Source organism: Lissotriton helveticus, chromosome 7 (genome assembly GCF_964261635.1).
Source record: "Lissotriton helveticus chromosome 7, aLisHel1.1, whole genome shotgun sequence".
Classification (NCBI taxonomy): Eukaryota; Metazoa; Chordata; class Amphibia; order Caudata; family Salamandridae; genus Lissotriton; species Lissotriton helveticus.
This window is the reverse complement of record NC_136068.1, coordinates 410,526,222-410,541,972: the sequence shown is the minus strand read 5'-3', so window position 1 is coordinate 410,541,972 and position 15,751 is coordinate 410,526,222. Positions and strand designations below refer to the sequence as shown.

General features: G+C 46.1%; 1 long non-coding RNA gene across 1 annotated transcript in view; it reads left to right on the top strand.

The window, feature by feature from the left end:
- Positions 1-14,670, top strand: part of LOC144766796 (uncharacterized) — a 90,953-nt gene extending 76,283 nt beyond the window's left edge. Inside the window, exon 3 of the long non-coding RNA XR_013597931.1 lies at positions 14,398-14,670. This is a non-coding gene — a long non-coding RNA (uncharacterized LOC144766796). The remainder of the gene's footprint in view (positions 1-14,397) is intronic.
- Positions 14,671-15,751: the final 1,081 nt, after the last annotated feature.

The following is a 15,751-nucleotide window of genomic DNA, read 5'->3' as shown; positions in this document are numbered from 1 at the left end:
AGGGAGTGTGTGTGTATGTAAAGGTACAGGGCCTCTAAGGGTGTCACAAGAAGTGCTGTAGCCCATAGAGGTCTTCCCTGGTCACAGTGCCCTGGGTACCTGTGATACTATATACCAGGGGCTGACCTGTGACAAGAGATGCCAATTGGGTTAGTTTTGGGGAACGAACACAGGCCCTGGGAACCTGATTGGCCGGGACCCAGGGCACACCAAGTCAAAGTGCATCAGTAGTCTGGCAAAAAGTGGGGTGTTACTCCAATAGAAACCCACTTTCCTTCACGGGATTCCAAACATATCCTGTACGCTCTGAAAGGTTTTTAAGCCACTACAATCATGTAAATATCTGAGTTTTTCAATCCCTATTCTAGGCCACCTCTTTGAGACACTGTCAGTAAAAAATACCAGATATTAACGGGTTATCGCACAAGGGGAAACTATCATTGTATACTGGAAGAGAGTGACCGCCACATATCTCCTGCCAAATGTTGGCCGAATCCCTAAGTGTCTTAAAACGGACTCGCTTAAAGTAGTTTGAGTCATGTATCCGGTAAAGAAACCTACTACTATCCTGACCTAATAATAGCTGGTGACTAAAGCCTTGGCCCTCACTAGAAAGAAGACTATGCAAATGGCCCAGAAAGGCTGTCCAATAATTTAGTATAAAGTCAGACAATTGAAGACCCTCCCTGACTATATGGATATTTCATAAGCTTGATAGCCCAACATGCTTGTTTATACCCACAGATAAAACTACTTATTACCCTTTCTAGTTTTTTAAACAAAAGGTTAGTAACTCTTGAGGTAATTGAGCTAAATAGGTAAAGAAATGTAGGGAGTATTGTCATCTTTCGGATATTACATCTACCAATTATGCTTACCAATAATTTATCTTAGTTTCTAAGCTTCTTACTGACGTCTTGTTGAAGTACTATAAAAATAACATAAAAGGCTATACCTACCAAAATCCCCAATCTAATTACCCCCAAAAAAATCAGTCAGTTGGCAGTGAAGAAAGTTCAATCGTTTATGAAGCAAAATACTCTATAGAGGAGCCTCTCCAACCCTCACCCATCAGGTGCGCGGAGAAGACTGTTGGCACGTATTCAAACACGAGGTTATATACTTTTCGGTTAAACACATATAATCACAGTAAAGGAAAAACACCAGTTGGCCCTCGAGCTCCAGGGAAGGACCATATATGGCACACATGATTAGTTCAAAGCTTAACTATTTATTGCTGGGAAGGTCAGGAGGGGTGACTCCCTTTCGTCTTGGTGTCCGAGAGTGTAGGCACGGTGCCTCCAGGAATGCGCTTATCGCACCCAAATCCAGATGCGAACTTGAGTCTCAGGACAGCCTACGTTCAGCTGCTCCCAGTAATTCAGATGAACTGGGGCTTGACAACTGCCGGAAACTAACACGTGATCACAGCCCGTGTTCGAGCATAGGTTCGGAAAATGGCGTCTGTATGGTTCTCGGCCTACTCTGTTAGCAATGGATACGCAAGAAGCGAATAAACGTTTTTTTCCCTTGCAAGCGCATATAGATATATATATTTTTTTTTAAGCAAAAGAGGGTACATATGGTTGCATCATGCTAACATAATATAGGTCCGATACTCCTTATGCATGGGAAATCTATTTTTTTTATCTCTCAGAACGGCCCTTTTAGCATGATGTTGCTAACTAAAACAGCTCAATCTTCAAATATTCCCTCATCAATCATCATTAAATCTTTGAGCTCCTGCTGAACTAATTGAGCCTTTAGTGCTGCTGGGGATGGACCGGGCACGGAGGATGTCACATTACCCTGGATTGCTCGCAACCTCCATTACCAGGCGCCCAAGCCCACCACACAACAGCGGGATTCCAGGATTGGTGGGGACACCGGGGGCTGGAGTATACTTGGAGGATGCATCATGCAGGAAACCAAGACTTTTCATATTACTCCCCCTTGCACCAATTACACACCGGCTAGATTTATTTTTGAGTACACCTGACTTAGGATGCTCTGTTATCCACATGGGATTTCTGGGACGCACATTCTCAGATCACAGCCCCTCCTGCTGACTCTTCAATCCCTGGGAAAATGCCCAACTATTCCACTATGCCAGCTAAATCCGTTAGCACTAAAAGATACTTGCTTCAAAGAGACTATAGGCACAACCATAGACATTTACTTTGACAACAACACACGAACAACATCCACAACACTGGTAGAATTGGAGGCTTTTAAAGTGGTGATGAGTGGGCATTGCCTGTGACAATAGATTGGAGCACAGAAAAAACTCAATCAGGAACTGGAAACATTGGAGGGTAACTTACACGTCCTGGACAATGAGAAGGGAACCAGACCAGACACACTAGATACCTTAAGAGAAACACATACACTATACCACTAAACCCTTATTACGAGGGTTACCTTACTAAGGTACAGTCAAAAGAGGGGAGACTTGGTAGATTACTGGCGTGGCTAGTCAGGATGGAGACACGTGGATCTCCGATTACACAAGTTTGATCCAGCATGTGAGACCCGAATTATGAACCTGAGGCCACTAATGCTTTACTTTGTGACTATTACAAAGCCATTTATTGGGTTCCACCGTTGATATCCCCTGAAACGCAGAGTGAATTCCTGAGAGGTCTACACCCCCAGACACTTGATAGACAGATGGTAGATGCGTTGGGAGGCCCGGTGACAGTACAAGAGATTCGAGTGGCGATAAAAAGTAGGGCCACAGTGAAGACTTCGGGGCCTGATGACCTTCCGGCTAATTTTATGTAACCCTATGGCCTGAAATTTCTGCCACAGTTGGAGAGATTATACACTGAATCCCTGAGGCTGGGACATCTCCCTGAGACCACGCAGGATGCACTAGTGGTTCCGCTTCCTAAGAAACCTACGACTGAGGCGCAGGTTACAGATTTCTGACCACTCATCTTGATTAACATGGATTTTAAAATTCTTAGCAAGGTCCTAGCGCTCCTCTTACTGCCTCACATGCTTGACCTAGACATAGATCAGAACGGATTTGTCCCATCCCAGAGTACCTAGGTTAATATGCACAGAATGCACTCAGTGCTGTATCATCCGATGCACAGCATTCCTACTACTGGCCCTTTTGTCAATAGACCTTGAAAAGGCCTTTGATACAGTGCACTGGGATTATTTGATCGAAACTATGAAACACATGGGCCTGGGCGAGAGTTGGGTAAGGTGGGTGATGCTACTTTACGAATGCCGCATGGCCAGGGTAAAAACGGGTAAGACAGTGTCCACGCAATACGGGATTTTCCGAGGTATACAACATGTTTGCACGCTTTCGTCCCTCCTGTTTGCACTTGCAATGGAGCTTCTGGCAGCATTGTTTAGACAAGGTGACAAGGTGCTATGCATGACCTTAGTGGGGCATACCCATATCATCTCCTTGTATGCTGGTGACTTGTTGATTTATCTCAATGACGCATCTGTAGGAACCAGGACAGCGATAGAACTGTTGGGGCAGTTTGAGCCACTGTTCGGACTTAAAGTTAACCGAACCAAAACTTATCTCTTCCTTGTGTCGACCAGCATATCACGCCCGAGTCTCGTGCGCCCCCCTCGACCTTTCAATTCCTGGGGATCTAGGTCTTTCATTCATTAGATGACCTGCGCATGGGTAACCATTGAAAGGCTCTCAGATCCCTGAAATTGAGCGTCTCCTTCTGCTGCTCTCTCCAACTGCTGATTATGGCCTCGGTCTCCTTTTCTAAAATGGTTATGTTACCTCGCCTGCTATACTTCTTTACTAATCTTACCATCACAATTCCTGCCTCAGGATTTAGACAGCTGGACTCTCTAAGGCGAGACATAATATGGGAGAAGAGAAGGAGGAGGGTGGCCTTAGCAATTCTACTGCACCCATCTATCAAGGGGGGCTTTGGGTACCAGACTTTGAGCTCTATTTCCAGCTGCAGTGTCTGGCACAGTGGTTGGCAGGTACAGGCCAAGAGGGGACAGATCTAACTAATTTTGGGACCCGTACTGATTTATTAGTGGACAAAATGCTCGATTACACAGAGACCATCCCCTACTTATCCCTGTTACAAACCACAGCCCTACCCTGCTGGAAATGTTGTGTGATTAAGGTGGGGGGGAACCCCTGTATGCGCCCCTGTCCTACCCCTGGTAGGCCTATCACATGGTAACCCATGGGCAACATTAACCCCAGTATTAATTACGGCCTGGTCCGAAGCCAGATTTGAATCGGTGGGGGAATGCTACCAGCCTTGGGGGACCTGCTTGAGGGTTATGGATTACAACCAGGCCAGTCCCTGACTTATGAAATTGTGCTGCATACTTTCAGGGAGTTATGGGGGGAAGGGCAAGAAGATCCCAAGATGCACATGGTATTACACTCAGTTCTCATGCTGGGCACCACAAGGCAGCAGGTACGACCCTACTGATCTGGTGTGGGCCAAAATCCTAGCACACCCTGACTTATGAAATTGTGCTGCATACTTTCAAGGAGTTATGGGGGAAGGCCCAGAAGATCCCAATATGCACGTGGTATTACACTCAGTTCTCATGCTGGGCACCACAAGGCAGCAGGTACGACCCTACTGATCCGGAGTGGGCCAAAATCCTAGCACACCCTGACTTATGAACTTGTGCTGCATACTTTCAAGGATTCAGAAAAGGGGGTGGTGATGAACAGAGTGCCTGAATTAAGCAGACCACTCTTACCCAGTCCAAAGATCAGGGCTTGATCCATCACCGTTTTTTAGCTCACTGCACCATCCCAGCTCAGAACTTGGCTATATGCAAATTAGTCTGTCCCTGGCCCAGTGCATCATGGGAACAGGGCAGACCAAACTACCAAGCCAATTCTTATACTGGGAAGGAAACAAGCTACCGGGGACCGGTTTCTGGCATTTCAGCCTCGTCGGCCCGGCTTGCTTGAATCCTGATGGTGCAATGAGCAAGGGACTCACATCTGAGTATACCCTTCCACGCTTATGGTGGACAAAATGATTCAGAAAAGGGGTGGTGATGAACAGAGTGCCTGAATTAAGCAGACCACTCTTACCCAGTCCAAAGATCAGGGCTTGATCCATCACCGTTTTTTAGCTCACTGCACCATCCCAGCTCAGAAATTGGCTATATGCAAATTAGTCTGTCCCTGGCCCAGTGCATCATGGAAACAGGGCAGACCAAACTACCAAGCCAATTCTTATACTGGGAAGGAAACAAGCTACCGGGGACCGGTTTCTGGCATTTCAGCCTCGTCGGCCCGGCTTGCTTGAATCCTGATGGTGCAATGAGCAAGGGACTCACATCTGAGTATACCCTTCCACGCTTATGGTGGACAAAATGATTCAGAAAAGGGGGTGGTGATGAACAGAGTGCCTGAATTAAGCAGACCACTCTTACCCAGTCCAAAGATCAGGGCTTGATCCATCACCGTTTTTTAGCTCACTGCACCATCCCAGCACTTGGCTATATGCAAATTAGTCTGTCCCTGGCCCAGTGCATCATGGGAACAGGGCAGACCAAACTACCAAGCCAATTCTTATACTGGGAAGGAAACAAGCTACCGGGGACCGGTTTCTGGCATTTCAGCCTCGTCGGCCCGGCTTGCTTGAATCCTGATGGTGCAATGAGCAAGGGACTCACATCTGAGTATACCCTTCCACGCTTATGGTGGACAAAATGATTCAGAAAAGGGGGTGGTGATGAACAGAGTGCCTGAATTAAGCAGACCACTCTTACCCAGTCCAAAGATCAGGGCTTGATCCATCACCATTTTTTTAGCTCACTGCACCATCCCAGCTCAGAACTTGGCTATATGCAAATTAGTCTGTCCCTGGCCCAGTGCATCATGAGAACAGGGCAGACCAAACTACCAAGCCAATTCTTATACTGGGAAGGAAACAAGCTACCGGGGACCGGTTTCTGGCATTTCAGCCTCGTCGGCCCGGCTTGCTTGAATCCTGATGGTGCAATGAGCAAGGGACTCACATCTGAGTATACCCTTCCACGCTTATGGTGGACAAAATGATTCAGAAAAGGGGGTGGTGATGAACAGAGTGCCTGAATTAAGCAGACCACTCTTACCCAGTCCAAAGATCAGGGCTTGATCCATCACCGTTTTTTAGCTCACTGCACCATCCCAGCTCAGAACTTGGCTATATGCAAATTAGTCTGTCCCTGGCCCAGTGCATCATGGGAACAGGGCAGACCAAACTACCAAGCCAATTCTTATACTAGGAAGGAAACAAGCTACCGGGGACCGGTTTCTGGCATTTCAGCCTCGTCGGCCCGGCTTGCTTGAATCCTGATGGTGCAATGAGCAAGGGACTCACATCTGAGTATACCCTTCCACGCTTATGGTGGACAAAATGATTCAGAAAAGGGGGTGGTGATGAACAGAGTGCCTGAATTAAGCAGACCACTCTTACCCAGTCCAAAGATCAGGGCTTGATCCATCACCGTTTTTTAGCTCACTGCACCATCCCAGCTCAGAACTTGGCTATATGCAAATTAGTCTGTCCCTGGCCCAGTGCATCATGGGAACAGGGCAGACCAAACTACCAAGCCAATTCCTATACTGGGAAGGAAACAAGCTACCGGGGACCGGTTTCTGGCATTTCAGCCTCGTCGGCCCGGCTTGCTTGAATCCTGATGGTGCAATGAGCAAGGGACTCACATCTGAGTATACCCTTCCACGCTTATGGTGGACGAAATGATTCAGAAAAGGGGGTGGTGATGAACAGAGTGCCTGAATTAAGCAGACCACTCTTACCCAGTCCAAAGATCAGGGCTTGATCCATCACCGTTTTTTAGCTCACTGCACCATCCCAGCTCAGAACTTGGCTATATGCAAATTAGTCTGTCCCTGGCCCAGTGCATCATGGGAACAGGGCAGACCAAACTACCAAGCCAATTCTTATACTGGGAAGGAAACAAGCTACCGGGGACCGGTTTCTGGCATTTCAGCCTCGTCGGCCCGGCTTGCTTGAATCCTGATGGTGCAATGAGCAAGGGACTCACATCTGAGTATACCCTTCCATGCTTATGGTGGACAAAATGATTCAGAAAAGGGGGTGGTGATGAACAGAGTGCCTGAATTAAGCAGACCACTCTTACCCAGTCCAAAGATCAGGGCTTGATCCATCACCGTTTTTTAGCTCACTGCACCGGTCCCCGGTAGCTTGTATCCTTTCTGGTGAAGAATTGGCTTGGTAGTTTGGTCTGCCCTGTTCCCATGATGCACCGGGCCAGGGACAGACTAATTTGCATATAGCCAGGTTCTGAGCTGGGATGGGGTAGTGAGCTAAATAACGGTGATGGATCAAGCCCTCATCTTTGGACTGGGTAAGAGTGGTCTGCTTAATTCAGACACTCTGTTCATCACCACCCCCTTTTCGGAATCGTTTTTGGCCACTATAGGTGTGGCAGGGTATACTCAGACATGAGTCCCTTGCTCACTGCTCCATCAGGATTCAAGCAAGCCGGGCCGACGAGGCTGAAATGCCAGAAACCGGTCCCCGGTAGCTTGTATCCTTTCTGGTGAAGAATTGGCTTGGTAGTTTGGTCTGCCCTGTTCCCATGATGCACTGGGCCAGGGACAGACTAATTTGCATATAGCCAGGTTCTGAGCTGGGATGGGGCAGTGAGCTAAATAACGGTGATGGATCAAGCCCTGATCTTTGGACTGGGTAAGAGTGGTCTGCTTAATTCAGACACTCTGTTCATCACCACCCCCTTTTCTGAATCGTTTTTGGCCACTATAGGTGTGGCAGGGTATACTCAGACATGAGTCCCTTGCTCACTGCTCCATCAGGATTCAAGCAAGCCGGGCCGACGAGGCTGAAATGCCAGAAACCGGTCCCCGGTAGCTTGTATCCTTTCTGGTGAAGAATTGGCTTGGTTGTTTGGTCTGCCCTGTTCCCATGATGCACTGGGCCAGGGACAGACTAATTTGCATATAGCCAGGTTCTGAGCTGGGATGGGGCAGTGAGCTAAATAACGGTGATGGATCAAGCCCTGATCTTTGGACTGGGTAAGAGTGGTCTGCTTAATTCAGACACTCTGTTCATCACCACCCCCTTTTCTGAATCGTTTTTGGCCACTATAGGTGTGGCAGGGTATACTCAGACATGAGTCCCTTGCTCACTGCTCCATCAGGATTCAAGCAAGCCGGGCCGACGAGGCTGAAATGCCAGAAACCGGTCCCCGGTAGCTTGTATCCTTTCTGGTGAAGAATTGGCTTGGTAGTTTGGTCTGCCCTGTTCCCATGATGCACTGGGCCAGGGACAGACTAATTTGCATATAGCCAGGTTCTGAGCTGGGATGGGGCAGTGAGCTAAATAACGGTGATGGATCAAGCCCTGATCTTTGGACTGGGTAAGAGTGGTCTGCTTAATTCAGACACTCTGTTCATCACCACCCCCTTTTCTGAAGCATACTTTCAAGGAGTTATGGGGGAAGGCCAAGAAGATCCCAATATGCACGTGGTATTACACTCAGTTCTCATGCTGAGCACCACAAGGCACCAGGTAAAAGGGTTTTACGCTTCACAGCTGGAAATGGCCTGTGCACCCCTGATGAAACTGCATAATCACTGGGAGGTCATTTTAGACAAAGACCCTACTGATCCGGAGTGTGCTAAAATCCTAGTGTACCCTAAAAACATCCCATGCAACACCAGATTGAAGTACACACAGTTTAACTACACCCACATGACCAACATGGCACTCCACAAACTTCGGATTGCTTATGGAGGCAAGATACGCAAATGCCAGAGATTTAACTATAATGATGCAGATTTCATACACATGACCTGGGACTTTGTCACACTCCAAAGGTTTTAGGAGGAAGTCTTGAGGCTCCCAGGGGTGGGGGTGGGAAGCATATTGGAACCCTTAGTTGAGGTGTGCTTGCTGGGGCTATTCCCCCGTTAGCCCAAGCAGAACGTGGGTAACCTATTCGTAGACCTTGCATTGGTTTTAGCTAGGGGTTGAACAGTGATGAATTGGAAATCAGTGACAGGACCAACCATTGACAATTGGAGGAGGGATGTGACTTACTGAGCCGGCTGAGGGCTGAGTTCTGGCAAGAGAAGAACTGAGGAGGCTAAGACGAAGCCCTATCGCAGGGCACTGGAGAGAGATCCTAGAGACATGGGAAAACCCAGACCAAGACCAGAGCGAAGGAGAGAGGAACAATGATAATATACAGACAGGAGATGAACAGGGCTAGGAAAGGGAACACATAAGCGGACAGCACTGGGAAGTCTCCAATAGGGGTCACTAAAACACTTTGACTTCGGTGCACTGAAAGAAAAAGACAAGGATTGGGTACTGCCCCTACATACCACCCACCTCTTCCCAGAGCTTATAGCATATACTCAGAGGGCAGTAACGGTCTGAAACCCAGCAATAGGTGACTGAATTCCTGCTCATATTCCGCAATTTCCCAGACATTTATCCTACATCATTGACATGACCACATAGCCTAGGGCCCCCTGCATAGCTAGTTAATTACTAAGCTGTACAAGTTACAAAGTTCCATACAAACTGAGAGACATCTATGTAATGGCCCCCTTCACGCAAAGACATACTGATCATAGACATCTCCTCCACTGTGGTATAATGAGAAAAGCATGAGTGACCCATAAGATCGTATGAACCAAACACCTATTCTGATACCGGAACACATCCTTACAGCTTCACTATCTGAAACCGGGATTGGTATAAGGAAATGAGCAGTTGCACATGCAAATCAATACATGCTATCAATATATTGTAATACTGTGATATGATATGCACTGATGAGTGTTAATGCCCCTGATGGATAATAAACCAAATGCCAATAAAAATATGTTTACAAAAAATATTAAGTACCCCCAGGGTCTTTCCTAGCTGTCCCATGGTTGGCGTGGGTGGGCTGGGGGGGGGGGAGAGGGGGAGGGGGGTTCAGGTACTAATAAGGAGGAACCTTATAAAATATGTTTTATCTGCCCTGGGAATGGAGCAATTGCAGATTTCTCATCTGCCATTGTAGTAAAGTGCTTCCAAAAATCGACTTTTGTGCAAGGAGCACTGTGGAGTGAGGATCTACATTATTTTTGCATTTTCCGAACCCCCAAGGTACTCCCTAGGTGTCCCAGGAGTGGGGACCCATGTAGCTATAAGCAGGGTCCTCATAAAAGATGTTTAATAGGCTGTAGTGTTGAAGAAATTGGTCATTTAATTTTCCCCATAGTAGATCCCCAGCCACATCGGTTAACATTGCAATAGTTTATGAACTCATAACTAATAATTTTGAGTACTAATAGTACTAATAGTCATTCTCATAACCTTCTCACCAACCACTGCCCCGTGCCTCCTACACACTGCCCTACCAACCTGTGCTCACCTTCTTCGAAGTCCACGCATTTGAGGTGGGGAACCTTGCCCTACCCTACCCTAATGCCTCCACTCTGCCCTTTAGAATATTGGGTCCACTATCTGACGAAGATATCCACTCTCTCCTCCTATCTTATAACTCCTCACACTTTGAAAACGTAAACAATGAGTCAAATCAACTCAATTCCTGTGAACCCACACAGAGACTCAACGCCTAACCACTGATCGGTAAACAAATACAACCTTAAGCGTGTCCACTTTCCTCTGGCTTCCCCAACCAGCAGTATCTCCCATCTGAAGTGCGTGCTACTCAATTGCAGATTGGCTACTAGCACACGGTGGATATTGCTGACCTTATCCTTGCACATGACCTTGAACTCCTTGTCTTGACAGAACCATGGCTTAATGCTCCCTCTGCACCTATCCTGGACATACTAGTCCATCCTAGCTACAACATCACCAGATCTGATAGACCCAGTAGACCAGGTGGAGGCATTGCTTGCATTCACTGCAACAGCCTTTCAGTCAAACACTCTCTCTCCTGTTCTATCCTCATGTAAATGTTTATGCATCAACATTGTATGCAACAACAGTCCACTATGCAAATTACACACATTCTTCCGCCTCCTGGTGACACGTCAGATGTCCAAGATCTTACAAACTACTACACCAGCTCCATGAAAAACATCCTAGACTCGATCGCACCCTTACAGGTCAAAAGACTGTCCACTAAAGACTCTAAACCATGGTACAATAGCAGCCTCAACGCCAAAAGACGTAACCTATGTCTAGCTGAACGAAAGTAGGCATACATGACCCTTGAACACTTCAATCATCTAAGATCATTGAGGAATTGATATTACAAAAGCACTAGAAACTCGAAAGCAATTTTTTTCAGATACCAACTAAATCAAGCTAGAAACAGACCGAAAAAACAATTTGAACTCATTAAGCTTCAATCAAATGGCCTATCCAACTCTTCCCTAGCTGGATTCAGTCCGCTACCAAACTGCGAAGAATTTGCCTCCTTCTTCCTTGAAAATACATAATATATGAAATCTTTTCTGCAGAGGCCACTGGAGCACTGTCCTCTCTCACCTCACTCCAGTCCTTCTCCTTCCTGGATTGTTGCACCCTCATCTCTACTGGAGTACATTCTCAAAAACAATGCATTGTTGAACTCCTTCATAACCACTGAGGAAAAAACTTTCTCAAAATTCTAACTGATCTGAAACCCTGGAACCACTACAACAAACCGCTACTCCCCAACTTCTTCAATGAGATCAAACTATTGATACTTCCTCTATGGTCGAATATTATTAAGCTGCTCTACTTCAAGGCAAAATCCCTTAGTGCCTAAAGTCTGGGCAGGTCACTCCCATCCTAAAAAAACAATGGCTGATCACACAGACCTAAATAACTACTGCACCATCTCCAACACCCCAACTCTGGCAAAGCTCCTTGAAAAACGTGTACACATCCAATTCTTTAACCACATTGATCAATTCCATATTCTTGATTCAATTCCAATCTGGCTACCGTCTGGTGCACAGCATCAAATCACTATTTACACATTTTGTGGAGAATGTGATAAAAATGCTGGATCAAAACTAATCGTGCCTCCTTATTCTCCCGGACCTATCTTCAGCATTCAATATGGTTAAGCACGACCACCTACTAGACCTGTTGGAACGTAGGAAGGGACTCTCAGGAACTGTTCTAAACTGGTGCACCTTGTTTCTCCAAAACAGAACCCAAAAAAAGTCGCTATTTAAGTCTGCGCCTGTCACTTTAGGGGTTCCACAGGGTTCCACCGGATTCCTCCCTCTCACCCACTCTCTTCAACCTGTTCATGGCGTCACTGGCGTTAATTCTGAACTCATCCAACATTCATTAACACATGCATGCCATATCTAAGTCAGAAGATAAAAACTTTGGCTGAGGCCTACCACTGTCGGCCTGAAACTTATGTCCAAATTCAGGTCCCAAGGACTGATACAAGGCAAGTCACACAAACAGTCCTTAACCCAAGTTAAAAGAACATTCATCTGCTTCTAAATGTGTTGTGTGATTGGAGAGGACAGAAATACATGCTTTCTTTGCATACCACATGTAACACAACAACAAAGAACACACCCAGGGGAGATGAGGAATTCCGGCCATTTGGCATTGCACACATTTTACAGGAGTGGGCCATGAAACTACAGTTCCCAGGAGTAAATATACTTAAAACCCTTTCAGCTATGGCTAGAGTTTGACATGATACCAACAGTCAGTTTCTGATTGCCTAGTGAAGTACTTTGGTGTACGTCATGGGCCATCTGAGGTGGCAGAGGACTGGAAACGTGATCCCAGTCTTCAGGTCGTCTGGAGGAGGTGAGTCGTTAGAGTCAGGTACACTGGGAAATCCAGAATGAGTAGAGATACAAGGCAGAATGGTCCATTTGACTACCTTGCAGAGACTTTCAATCCTAAAACGCTGCTAAATGTATGTTTTGTATATGTGTTATTTTTCATATTGATTCTGGTTCTGCACCGTATGGAAAAGTTTAGACTCTTTATGAACTGATTTTGGGATATTGAGACATAATTTTGCTGCATCCAGTTACAGTTTAGTTGAATTTTCATGTGAAAGAACTATTATTTGATTGTTTTTAATAAATATAAAATGCAGATGTAGGATGTGTGCCATGCTGTGAAAAGGAGGCTCCGTGCTAGGGGTGCTCTTGGTTTTGGTGAGAAGCTTTTAGGAAGGAGAACCAGCCGTGTGCCTCCCAGTAGGAGGGAGGTCTGTCTGATATTAGAAAGAAGACTTATAGTCAAGTGTCAGGATGGGATTCAGTCTGCAAGTAGGAAGTGAGCTTTGGAAAGGTCCCAGGAGGTCATTGCTGCTGATAACTGATCACTCAAGCTCAATTTATGTGAAGTCCATGCTCATTTGCTCCATTTCCATAGGTGAGAATAAATTGTGTGAGGCCAGGGGCACTCATCTGCCATCGAGCACTAGGGCTCTTTATGCACACTAGAGGCAGCTGGGGCACGGTCCAATAAGCATCGAAGGATGTAGCTGTGTGGTTCAGGGTCCCTTGCTTTCAGAAAGTGCCCAGAGCCCTTTAAACGATCTGGGATGGGCAAGCAGTTTCATTGTCTGTCTTAAGGAGTGTGCTTAGTTCTTGAAATGCTCTAAAGGTAGTGCTGGCATAGAATAGGCGTGTGACCTGCAAAGTTCTGTTCCCTGCTCCCATTCTAAGGCTGGGGCCCATTTAATGTGCTCACACAGGTACACATGTAGGGGGATTTGAGGCTTTTTCTTTTTCACTGTCCAGCATGACCATTTCCAAATACTTTACTTCAAGGCTTCCTTATGGCCATTTCGAGCCCCGGTTGCTAGCAGTTATTAGTGGCCAAAGACTGCTGAGCTGCCCCCTGGCCCCACTAGTCTCAGCAGCATATCAGGGGAAAGAAATATACACTCTGCAATCCACTTTACCAGGTGGCCAAGAGTTAAACTCGAATATTAAAGTATTTTACTCCGTCAAATACTGTCTGTAAGTAAGGTTAGTTTAGGGGCAGTGACCTACAAACCAAGCACCGAAAATCAATGATTTGCATTCATTTTAAATGCATTAAGGCAAACTTTTTAAAGCAATAACATCTGTTGTTGAGGGTTTTTCCGACCATTGGAGGCTTTATATCTAATTTTTAGTCTTGAGATGCATGACAGCTTTACTGCCAGAGGCAAAGGGGACTTACTACTATTAGAACATTGCACCAATTGAAGAAAACATGTTCTATCCGAAATGAAAAATTAGCCAATAATATTGAAGCTTACGGGCTAAGCAGCTGTTCCCTTAGTTTTTATAGACGTGTACATTATTAATAGTTAATTAGTTTCACTTCTTAGCCTTCATCTCCTTTAGAGATCCCGTGCCTTTTTCAACCTTCTTAAAGCCCGAGTGCTGTTGTTGGCTGTCTAAAACGATTAATTGTGTGTTTTGTTTTTCAGCTGTAGACTCATGGTCGGGGTTTGACTACGAGAATGTAATGGGGCCGTGCTCCTTCTGAGTTTTAAAGCACCATGGATTCACAGAGACTGGACCTACAGGCGATCAACAACGCCTGGTGCCTGAAGGAACTGCAGTTTTTCACAAGAGCTGACTAAATCTAATGGACCAAGGAGGTAGCTGTTATCATGTTCTAGAAGTTGAAGGAGCTACAGCCAACGTCCATTGCTTAACTGTTTAATAAATGTATGTTTCAATAAAAAGGTCCAGTTTAATTTCAGTGTACTCCGAAAGGATCGGCACTAACAGTTTTTGGCACTGTATGTAAGAAAAAATTCCTGTTTAGAGCAACTCTGAAAAACGGAGGCAACGGTAGGGAAAAAAGAAAGGAGTACAGGGAATCAGAAAGCGCAAACATAAGAGAGACAGGCACGACTTGTACCATTATTTCGCCGAATAATTAACAGTAACATCAGTCAAGGAAATCTCTCCTATTAAAGCACCTCAATGGGCCCGCCAGGCCAATAAAGTTCTGGTCTCCACCCCTGTGGTGGAACATTCCCATATATATATTTTTTGTAACAGAATTTTTATTGTTTTCTACGTCGCTCGTATCCTTTCCAATAATCATCACATTTAAAGCCATTACGCAGATGGCCCATCCAGCATTTTTCGGGTCAATCAAGGATACTTAACTGTCCCCTTTCCCCAATAGTCCTAACACCCCCTCCCCTCTACCCCCACCCCCTGTCAGTGTGCCCCATCCCATCCAACCCAACCTGTAGCTACCGAACTGTCCTGTCTTCCTGCCAATCAAACAGAGGAAAATAAAAATTTAAAAAAGGAAGTTCCGCTACCTAAATGTATGTTCCCTTGCGTCACCGCTCTAGTCCGCTAGTACCACTAAGCCTGAAATGTGCAAAGCGCCCCCTCCCCACACTGCAACTTGGTGCACCATCCCGCACTATACTTCCTGTTGGTTCGTCATCTTCGCTCTCTCCCCCTGATCTAACTCTACATCCTCCTCCTCAGCGTCCATGGCAGGGGTTTGGAGCTCTGCCACCAAAGCCCCCATGCCCTTGCCGCCTCCAATGCCTTATCATTAGCAGTGCGCCTAGCTAGTTGCAAGCGAAGTGTCCCTTCGCTACCCGCCCAATTTAAAAAGCTTCCTCTCTATCTCAGATAATTAGGCCCTGCCTTTGACTTCCAGTGCATAGTAAGCTCCCTTTTTGCCATAATTAACCCTAAATCATAGAACTTACTAGTAATCTTAGTATTGGGGGTATGTGGGAACCAAAGTAATAAGCAAGTCCCCATCTCTGCCTCTATCGTTCGTCCAGTCGCCTGATTCAAACA